Source organism: Eucalyptus grandis, chromosome 7, assembly GCF_016545825.1.
Source record: "Eucalyptus grandis isolate ANBG69807.140 chromosome 7, ASM1654582v1, whole genome shotgun sequence".
Taxonomy (NCBI): domain Eukaryota; kingdom Viridiplantae; phylum Streptophyta; class Magnoliopsida; order Myrtales; family Myrtaceae; genus Eucalyptus; species Eucalyptus grandis.
The window spans coordinates 10,970,246-10,980,071 of NC_052618.1; the positions used below are offsets into that span (position 1 = coordinate 10,970,246).

At 38.6% G+C, this 9,826-nt stretch overlaps 1 pseudogene; it reads left to right on the forward strand.

Annotated features, from left to right (window-relative positions):
- Positions 1 to 444: 444 nt before the first annotated feature.
- On the forward strand, positions 445 to 8,633 carry LOC120295836 (annotated as a pseudogene).
- Positions 8,634 to 9,826: the final 1,193 nt, after the last annotated feature.

A 9,826-nucleotide genomic window follows, 5' to 3' on the forward strand; every position in this document is an offset into this window, starting at 1 on the left:
CCCCGCACAGCTACTCATGGCCACACTAGTTGATGTTAATGGAGAAGAAGATGAATAGTCATCGAGGTAAAATTGGAGAAGAAGCTGAACAGTCATCGAGGCAAAATTGAAAATATAAAAAGTTAATGAGCATAGTTTTGGAACTAACCCTAACTGAAGGTATGCTTATAATATTAACAGCACAATGTAATTAAGGCCTATCTCGGGCTTTTAGCCTTTAGAGCCTAAGGGGCTTTGGACGCCCAAGGCTTTGGGAAACGCACGTCGTAATTGGAGTGGAAATAGTCGTCCCTTCGAAGTCGTCATACAAAATCAGCCACCATTATTATCCAGGTAGCCATCTGGAACCCACTGCAATTCCCTTTTTTCCCTTTCTTGAGTTTCTCGTCTGCACGCCTTTGATTTTTTTCGTCTGCGAAGCGCGCATGAGGGAGACTCGCGCAAATGACGGAGGAAAGCGCTTGCTCGATTGGCACTTCTTCGACGATCTTCCACAGCTGCCCTTCGACGATCTTTAACGCCTGCCCTTCGATTGAAGTGAATTGGTCAGATACAGATGATTCCGACGATTCTTTGTCAACTGCTGCTGAAAATGAGGAGTCTGAGGATGAGGATGATGTGGGAAACACCTCTACTGAAGATGAGGAGTCTGCGGATGAGGATGAAGTGGGGAACACCTCTCCTGTCGCCAGTTTACAACCATCGCGCCTTATTTCTCCTGACGGGAGTTTCAAACAAAAAATCACCTCATGGCAAAAGTGGGGGCCGTTGGGAAATGGGGCATCTGTTTATGAAGTTAACACTGAGTAATTTGTTCTCTTTGATAATCGTCTAGTCATTCTTGGTATAAGCAATCTTTAGGGCGAAGTACAATTGCGTTCTCCCATCATAATGTTTCTGTGCTTCATGTTGGGAATGGGGTCACATGTTGGGAATTGGTTCTAGCCTGACCGATGTGGAATTTATGGAATATCTTTCTTTATTATTGAACAGATTGATGAAGTAAAGATAAATGTACTAGCTTTAATAGCGTGCAATTTTTTTTAACCTTTTTTTTTTTTGAAGAATGGATAGTGTGATAAATCAGTGTGTTGCAGGAAACATGCTTTAGAAACTGTGAAATGATTGTAAATTCAAATCCTGAAAGATAAGGCTTTATCTTAGTGATATTAATAAGAACAACTCTTTTTTTTTTTTTTTTTTTGCTTTTTTTCTTTATATCATCTGGAGTGGATGAATTATGTTAACAAGTTCTGGTCAGAGCATCATTCATGAAAGAATTCGCATTTATATTCTCTCTCTTCCTTCTCTATTTCCACAGTAATGGATCCTTTTTCGCTGTAAAGGAGGTTCTTTGTTAGATCAAGGAAGCCAAGGCAATCAGATCTCGTTGCAGCTTGAGCAGGTAACTGCTCGTTTCTTTTTGTATCTTGTGAACTGGCCCTTAGGCAAGACTACTTGACTAACCTCGATCTTGTAATTGCCAAGCTGACGTATATGCAAAACTATGCCGTCTACAACCATAGATCAGGTGTGTGTTCAATAGGTTTTCTTTTGACTCTTTCTTCCTAGTGATACTCTGCTTTCATTTCAGGAAATTAAGCTTTATAGACAGCTTGAACATGAGAACATAGTTCAATATATCGGCACAGACAAGGTGTGGTTCCTTCTTGCTAAGTTGCTTTCTGCAGTATCTTTCACATTAGCATCGATTATGATATCACTGGAACTGAGCAAAATATTTAGGACTGTTATAGCAGCCACAATACAGTGGTGGCATCATCATCACTGCATGTATTAGCTGCAATTATCCTGTGAATAAGATCATGGCAGTTTTGGCTTTTTAGCAGTAACGGCGACTCATGACAGAGACGGTCATTTTTAGGTCCCCTCCACCACAAGAAAAGTTTGTGATGAATTGACCATTACCCGTAATAGTAATTATATGAGAAAGAAAATACGTAGAGTAGACGTCAGTTTATGGAGTCTCTCTCTCTCCCCCTCTCAATGAAAGCAATTTTTTTTCTCCCTTCTTTAAAGTGCTTGCTTTGTAATTAATTAACCCTTTGTTTTCTGGTGGTGAATGATTTGCAATATGTTGCAAACTGAAGATTCAGGTCAAACTCTCAGGACTGATAAAAAGGAATCAAAGGATGAGAAAGTGAAGTCATTTAATTCTTCGTGGGTCCTTTAATTGACCATCTGATGGTCCACGTGACTAATGGGCCGACCTTTCCTCCCTCAACTATAACTGGTCATGGCTTTAGCAATAAAAATGAAGTTCCTCCATGAGCTGATTTTTTTCATCTATCCTAGTCCAGCATGTCTTTTATAACACTACTCATTTTTATGCAGCATCATATAGTTCTTACCTCCCCAAGTAGAGAAAACTGAATATGGAATTGATCATTGTTCAAGTGTGGGAAATAGTTCCCATCGTGGTGGGTTAAATGTTCAAGTACCTGTTTTTTTGTTCTTTTCTAAACATGACATAACTTCTTTTTGGCGATGAAACATGCAAAAGAGCATTGCTTTCAAACCAAATTTGGTTTACTACACCTACAATCCACCACATTGTTTTGTGGCAATGAGGGATTAATGAAATAGGACTCCTACTTCTTCCGCCAGTTCACTGCACAACCTTTTCCGTTCACACTGATGCAACTTGAAACCGTGGTGAAGTATTTGTGTTGTAGAAGGAAACCAATGAACGAAGAGCTCGGTCACATTCATTCTTGCCTTATTTTCCTATTTAAGTTCACAGAGTTACTTTTAAATTGTCATCTGATGTAAACTCCTACTAAATTAACCCCCATCAAGCAGATTCTCCCTAGACACTGATCGTTTATTGAGGAGGTTGTTGGTATCAAAGTGCAATTCAGGAAGCATAACCAACTTAACAATGATTTCTAGTCCCTATGAAAGTAATTTCCTCAGGGCCTTGTATTGGAGCCTGTTGTCTTTGTACACTTGATTGCCGTGGGAAGGGTGTTGTCTTGATCCAATGATTGGTTAGGTGTTATAAGAGGCCCAGACGTCTGGCATCATTAGGATGAGAATAAGTTAAATGTCACTGATGTTTGTTTCATTTTATTTGCTATCTGCTATGGTTGTCTCCAATGTATTTATGGGGGTTTCAGTGGGCCTTGTATACATGTAGACCTCTTTCACGTAATAGTATAATCTTTTGAGTTTTGACATAATTTTGGAACCAAGTTCTGCCACAATTTATTGACGACCTTTTCAGCAATTCCATATGCTGTTCTCAATCCATTTGCACACGAGAGGGGGTTTTACAGTATTCCTCATCGCTTGTCTATGTAGTTTTAGTGTGCCTTATATACTTTGTCTTGTTCCACTAAATAGCTTAAACTTTTGAGTTGGATATTCTAACGTACGTGATTTTCACTCCCTCCCTTCCAGGATGACGAGAAGCTTTACATATTCCTTGAGCTCATGCCTAGAGGTTCACTTTCAACTTTTTACCGCAAATGCATCTTGAGAGAATCCTAAGTCTCCGCATACACTAGGCAAATTCTAGAGGGTTTAAAGTATCTTCATGGCCAGAATGTGATACACAGGTAGAAGAAAGATGCTTAACTTTGCATTAGTAGTTTTGTCTAATTGAAATAGTGATTCACACTTCTCATTTCTGATGGAAGGTTGATTTTGTCAAGGAAAGATATCATAGTCAAACAAAAAGAGCACATTGAGATTTATATATTTTGTTTGATGGCACACCTCCAAGTTGCCTTTTGATGATACCTCGTTTACTTGTCCGAATGCTTTTTGTTGATTTAAGGGAGTTGTCAAATCTTTTAACCAAAATGTAGTGTTATGAGAATTAGAATTCTTGTGATAATCAGGAAACAATGAAGTAGCATTACGAGCTTGTTCAGCAATATTTAGCATCGACAAGATTCTTTTACTATTTGAATGCTTGAAGATGGAAATATAAATTTGTAATACTGTTAACTGTGAGTGATGAAAATTTTAACCTTCTATATATCTTACTAGCATATGTGCTGGTTTCTCATGCTTCCAGTTCCTTCATTCTGTAGGGATATTAGATGTGCTAAAATACTGGTTGGCACAAGTGGATCTGTGAAACTTGCCGGCTTTGGAATGGCAAATGTATGTCCAGTCAGTGAAAGCAAACTCTCTCTCTCTCTCTCTCTCACAATGAAAGTAATTTTTTTCTCCCTTCTAAAAAGTGCCTGTCTTGCAATTGATTAACCCTTTGTTTTCTGGTGGTGAATGATTTACAATATCTTGCAAACTGAAGATTCAGGTTGAACTCTCAGGACTAATAAAAAGGAATCAAAGGATGAGAAAATGAAGTCATTTAATTCTTCATGGGCCCATTAATTGAGCATCCCATAGTCTGCATGAGAAAATTTGGTTTACTACATTTACAATCCACCACATTGTTTTGTGGCAATGAGGGATCAATAAAATAGGACCCCTCCTTCTTCTGCCAGTACACCACGCAACTTTTTTTGTTGGCACTGATGCAACTTGAAACTGTGGTAAATGTTTATCTGTAAGTGGACAAAAAAATCACTCTCACTTTGCACGCGAGAGCAGCAAAGGCACATGCTCAAATACATATGCATGGATAAAGTGCGTGCAAGCAACAGATACACATGTACAAATACATACGCATGCATGCATGACAAACGCACGTAGAGACATGCACAAAGTGAAGCATGTGTTGTCTTTTACTTTTCCAAGATAACATATCAACTTCCTGTGTTTATTTATCCAGGCCATTGAATCGAATGATGCTAATTCCTCCAGCGGAACTATTTTCTGGATGGCACCTGAGGTGTGCACCCTCTGCTGCCATCTTTCTAACATACTATCATTGGCTGTAGAAGACGCATTTCTTTAACATTTCTTTTTCATCCTCGTTGGTTGTAAAACTGCAGGTCATCAACAGTGGAAGGAACAGAAGCTATGGGTTGGCAGCTGATATTTGGAGCCTTGGGTGCACTGTTTTAGAGATGTTAACAAGAAAGAGGCCATATGCTGAATTCGGAGATGTATGTAATTAAGTAACCTTCTTTTTATGTTTTATATCCGTGAGATCCATGTTATGCTTCAGTCACTAAATAAGTTGAGCGCATGTTGTGACGAGTCCATTAGGCCATCATTCTAAGAAAACAAAATGAGTAAGAGCACACATAGAAAAGAGAGAGGACAGAGAATTCAATGTGTTAATTACTTTAATTAAGTTTCCTTTATTATCAGATTTTTTTTTCCTTTTTTACTTACATAAGGGTATTATTGTCATATACAATTTATATTCAATATAAATATAATGGGTGTAGGGTTTCTGTTACTACAGAAATCTACAGCCCCCTCTTTGTTTCTTTCTTTTACATTCTCATTCTCCTCTTCTCTATTCCTTCTCCCTTCTTCTTTCTCTCTTACTATTTGCTGCGGGTTCTCTAATCATCTTTGTGACATGGTATCAGAGCAGGTCTAACTACCTGATTACTTGATCCTATTGCTGGTTTGAGAGTCCCCTAGTAACCCTACTTCTTCTCTGCTGCACAGCCACCTAAAGATGTAATTTTTATCTGTTTTCTCTTCAAGTCTTGATACATATGAGATCGGAAGATATAAGATTCATCAGGTTCAGTTTGTGAACATGGATTACAACACTTACTGATTAGCGGATTCAAGAATCGGAGTACTTTATTGATTATGGTTGACTGGTCTTGTTGGGTTTCCGTCAAGCATATAATTATTTGAATCGAGATTTCTGGTCAGATATCTTCTTCTATACAGTAGTCTATATTTATGAGTTTTCAGCATCCCTTTGGTTAATTGATGGAGCCAATTACATCTGATTATACATCAGTGTTGCTGTTTTGTTTCTTGCACTAAAGTTTCAGCCTACTTGATTAGTGCTAGATATATTTATATTGAGATTATCGTCATGAGTGATACTAAGGCTCCTACAGATAGTGTCAATGTTCAAATTACCGCTATTAAATTAAATGGATCCTCCAACTACTTGTTATGGGCCCAAGCTGTGAAGGTCTATATTAATGCCAAAGGGAAACTTCATTATCTTACCGTTACACGTCCCGATATTTCTTTTGTTGTTGGTGTGGTGAGTCAGTTTATGGAGTCACCTAAGAAGGCTCATTGGGATGCTGTATGTTGCATTCTTCGATATCTTAAAAGCTCTCCCAGTAAGGGACTAATTGATAAATCTAATGGTTCTTCCACTCTGGTTGGCTATTCTGATGCTGATTGGGCTGGGTCAACATATGATCGACGATCTACAACTAGGTATTACACCTTTATTGGTGGTAATTTAGTTACTTGGAGAAGCAAGAAACAAACTACCATTGCTAGGTCTAGTGCAGAGGCTGAATATCGTGCTATGGCACATACTGTGGCCGAATTGTTGTGGTTGAAATCTCTTCTCCAGGAGCTTGGATTTTCGATTAATCAACCTATTGATATGATGTGTGATAATCAAGCAGCTATTTATATTGCTGGGAATCCTGTTTTTCAAGAGTGAACTAAGCATATAGAAGTTGATTGTCACTTTGTTCGGGATGCTATGAAGTAGAAGCTGGTTGCTACTCCTTACGTTGCCTCTAGAGATCAGTTTGCTGATATGTTTACCAAAGCATTATTTCGTCCTGCTTTTGTTGCTGGTTGTTCCAAGCTGGGCATGGGTGACCTATATGCTCCAGTTTGAGAGGGAGTGTTAAGTTACTTTAATTAAGTTTCCTTTATTATCAGAGTTTTATTTCCTTTTTTACTTACATAAGGGTATTATTGTCATATACAATTTATATTCAATATAAATACAATGGGTGTAGGGTTTCTGTTACTACAGAAATCTACAGCCCCCTCTTTGTTTCTTTCTTTTACATTCTCATTCTCCTCTTCTCTATTCCTTCTCCCTTCTTCTTTCTCTCTTACTATTTGCTGCGGGTTCTCTAATCAGCCTTGTGACAAGAATTATCAAGAGTATGGCGGTATTAAAAGATATGCATGGTATGTATGGTTGATGGTTGGGATTCTGGAGCAAATGGTTTACTAAAATGGTATGAAACTTGGTTGAATATTTGAATCTTGACTCTCTCTTTTAAGTAATTTGGCATTGCTGTCTAATACTTTCAATTACTAGTACAAGTGTACACCGAGTGTACGGTGGCATATGTTTAGATAATCACCTATTGTATATATGTAAATAGTAAATCACCTATATATATATCGGGTACACATGTGACCCTACGATTCAGTCTCAAGAATCCATTAATCTTCTCCTTCACTGTCACGTGGTACTTGACTAGCCAAGAGAGATACAAATGCTAATATTGTCATTGCCATCTCTGCTCCAGTTCTGAGAGCAGCACTGACATTGATTGCTTCATGTTCCCTTCTGCGTCCTTTCATTGTGTGGTTGTCCTCCGATCTGTCACTCACCATTATCAACCTTGGCGATTCCCTTATTGGCTTTGAGTGTTGATTGTCCGCTTCTCTTCTATGAATCAATCATTGACCTGGATAGTTGTCCTCTCTGCTTGGGTGGGTTACTTTGTATATGGAAGTTAGGTACTTTTCAATTTGGTTGGTAACTTTTGAAAATTATGACGATCTTCATGTGATATGTCAAGTTGTCACCTTAATTTAAGTAGTAAGTTTTCCATTGGGGATGGTAAATTACCTACTGGTACAATTCCTTTGCAGGGCACGACAGGACAGTAGTGCTCTTTTGTTGATAGAATGGGTGCTGCTTAAGTTTGGAGTGCTCTGGTCTTGTGAGTGAATTGTGAAGGTTGCACGGCTTTGTGCTTATCTTTGAATTTTATTTATTATAAAGGAGAAAGAGTAATGCCGTCCTAATCAAAGCCATCTTAAAACATGCAACTAACACCTCCTTTCCCTTTACGTTTTTGTTAATGTTGGACACTTGAGAATTTTGAGCCAAAAGCGATAGATACTTATGTTTAATTGGCAGTAGTTGGAAAAGGCTTCACACATTGGTCCCAGTGAACTGTTAAATATCATCCATGTCTTCCACTTCTGCAATATCTGTGATTCCAGAATGATCATGGTAGATGATTGCCTGAAGCATGATGAGCTTAGATTTGTCAACAGATCTTATTGATTTATCCAGCTGTCATATGTTAGTTTCCCCTGTATTTATGATTAACACTAGCCTCTGCTTCCTTTTCTCCCCCGTTGTGGCAGGAGCAAGTGTTGGAGAAAATTTTCACTGGTCTACTTCCTGAAATTCCTGAATATTTGTCAAGAGACGCTCAAGACTTCATCCGCAAATGCTTGAAAGTAGACCTGAAGGATCGGCCTTCTGCAGCACAGTTGCTAGGCCATCCTTTTGTGAGGAAGCCACCTACTTCTGCTGGTTCTGCTTCACCTGGTTAAAAAATCAAATTGTCATAAGGTTTTTAAATGTCATCCCTTTTAGATTCATTTCTCTGAAGATCTTCTGGGGCTAATGGGAAGATACCTCCATCCACTTACCACATTTGTACTATTTACTCCAAAAATCATAACATTAACAGTCTAAACTTTTAAATTGGAGCAACTGTATTTGTAGTGTCTGGTCCGTTTCCCAATTCCCTAACAAACTTGTCACGTTCTACCGTTTTCTCCATAAGTTTTAATTAACTCATTACGCTAGACATTCAGATAGCAATAACAGAATGGAGCAATATTCTGCTTTCTTTGGTGTTTGTGTAAATCTTATGAAAGCCAAAATGCTGGGGTGTCGTCATAGTTTTTCCTACTTAAAATTGTATGTAGTGCGCTGGTATAGCTGCTGCAGTTCTTCGAACCACCTAATGGTCAGCGGCATATTGATGACTTGCAAACACTCCCAAGGCGTGGCCAAGCTTATAATATGATACTTTTTTTGCCAGGTAACATCTCTTTGGCAGCGACTGCCGAAGATTGACTGCCCTAGAGAACGGCAGTCCCGGGCTGCCACTGATTTTCTGGTGTCTTTATTCTGCTCGAGTTGAGCATGCGGGGTTCATCTGGAAATTGTAAATAGCATGTAATGTTGTATATTTTCTGTTAGCAAGGAAGGAAGGAAACATGGATGTTGACGATGACACGGGCGTCTCCAATGATGGGTTTTTTTGCCTCTAGGAAGTGTAGGTAGGTGTGCGTTAACTTCTGTTGGAGAAATCTTCTAGAAGTATTTTGAAGCTGATAAAACGTTTCCATCAGTCTAGTTTGAAGGTTTGCAGACTCTGCTATTTAAAGTCTGAAGACCTCCGGATAGCCAGACTCAAGACTCAAAGTCTATCCTCATTGACAGTCTCTAATCCGTTGAAGAAAGGTTATCAAGAATTTGATGTTTCGTTAAGGATTCAACCTTATCAACTAGAGAAGATCTCGTGGCTGGAAAAGACATAACGGAATCCTTTGATTGATCGAGATTGACTCGATGATTGAAGATTCGAATATTGCCTAAATATTCTTGGAAGGTTCTACTTATGGAAACCGAGATCCTGATTGTATGGACGAACATAATTGATGGGCTATCGACACGTTCCTTTAATAGCTCGAATAATCTTCCTAATTGATTCCGTCCAATGGGTAGATTGAAGGAATTCCTTTGGTAAGTGCCAACGGGTATGATGGCATAAAGGAGTATATAAGGAAGACATTCTAAGGTGTTCAAGGTGTGCGCGATAGAAAATTCCAAAGTCTGAAGCTCCTTATTGTTTAGACAATTCCTTTGAGCGAAAAACATTATATTCAAAAGAGAGTTTATATATGTGAGAAACCTTGATGAAGTGTGGTAGAACATCTACACTGTGGA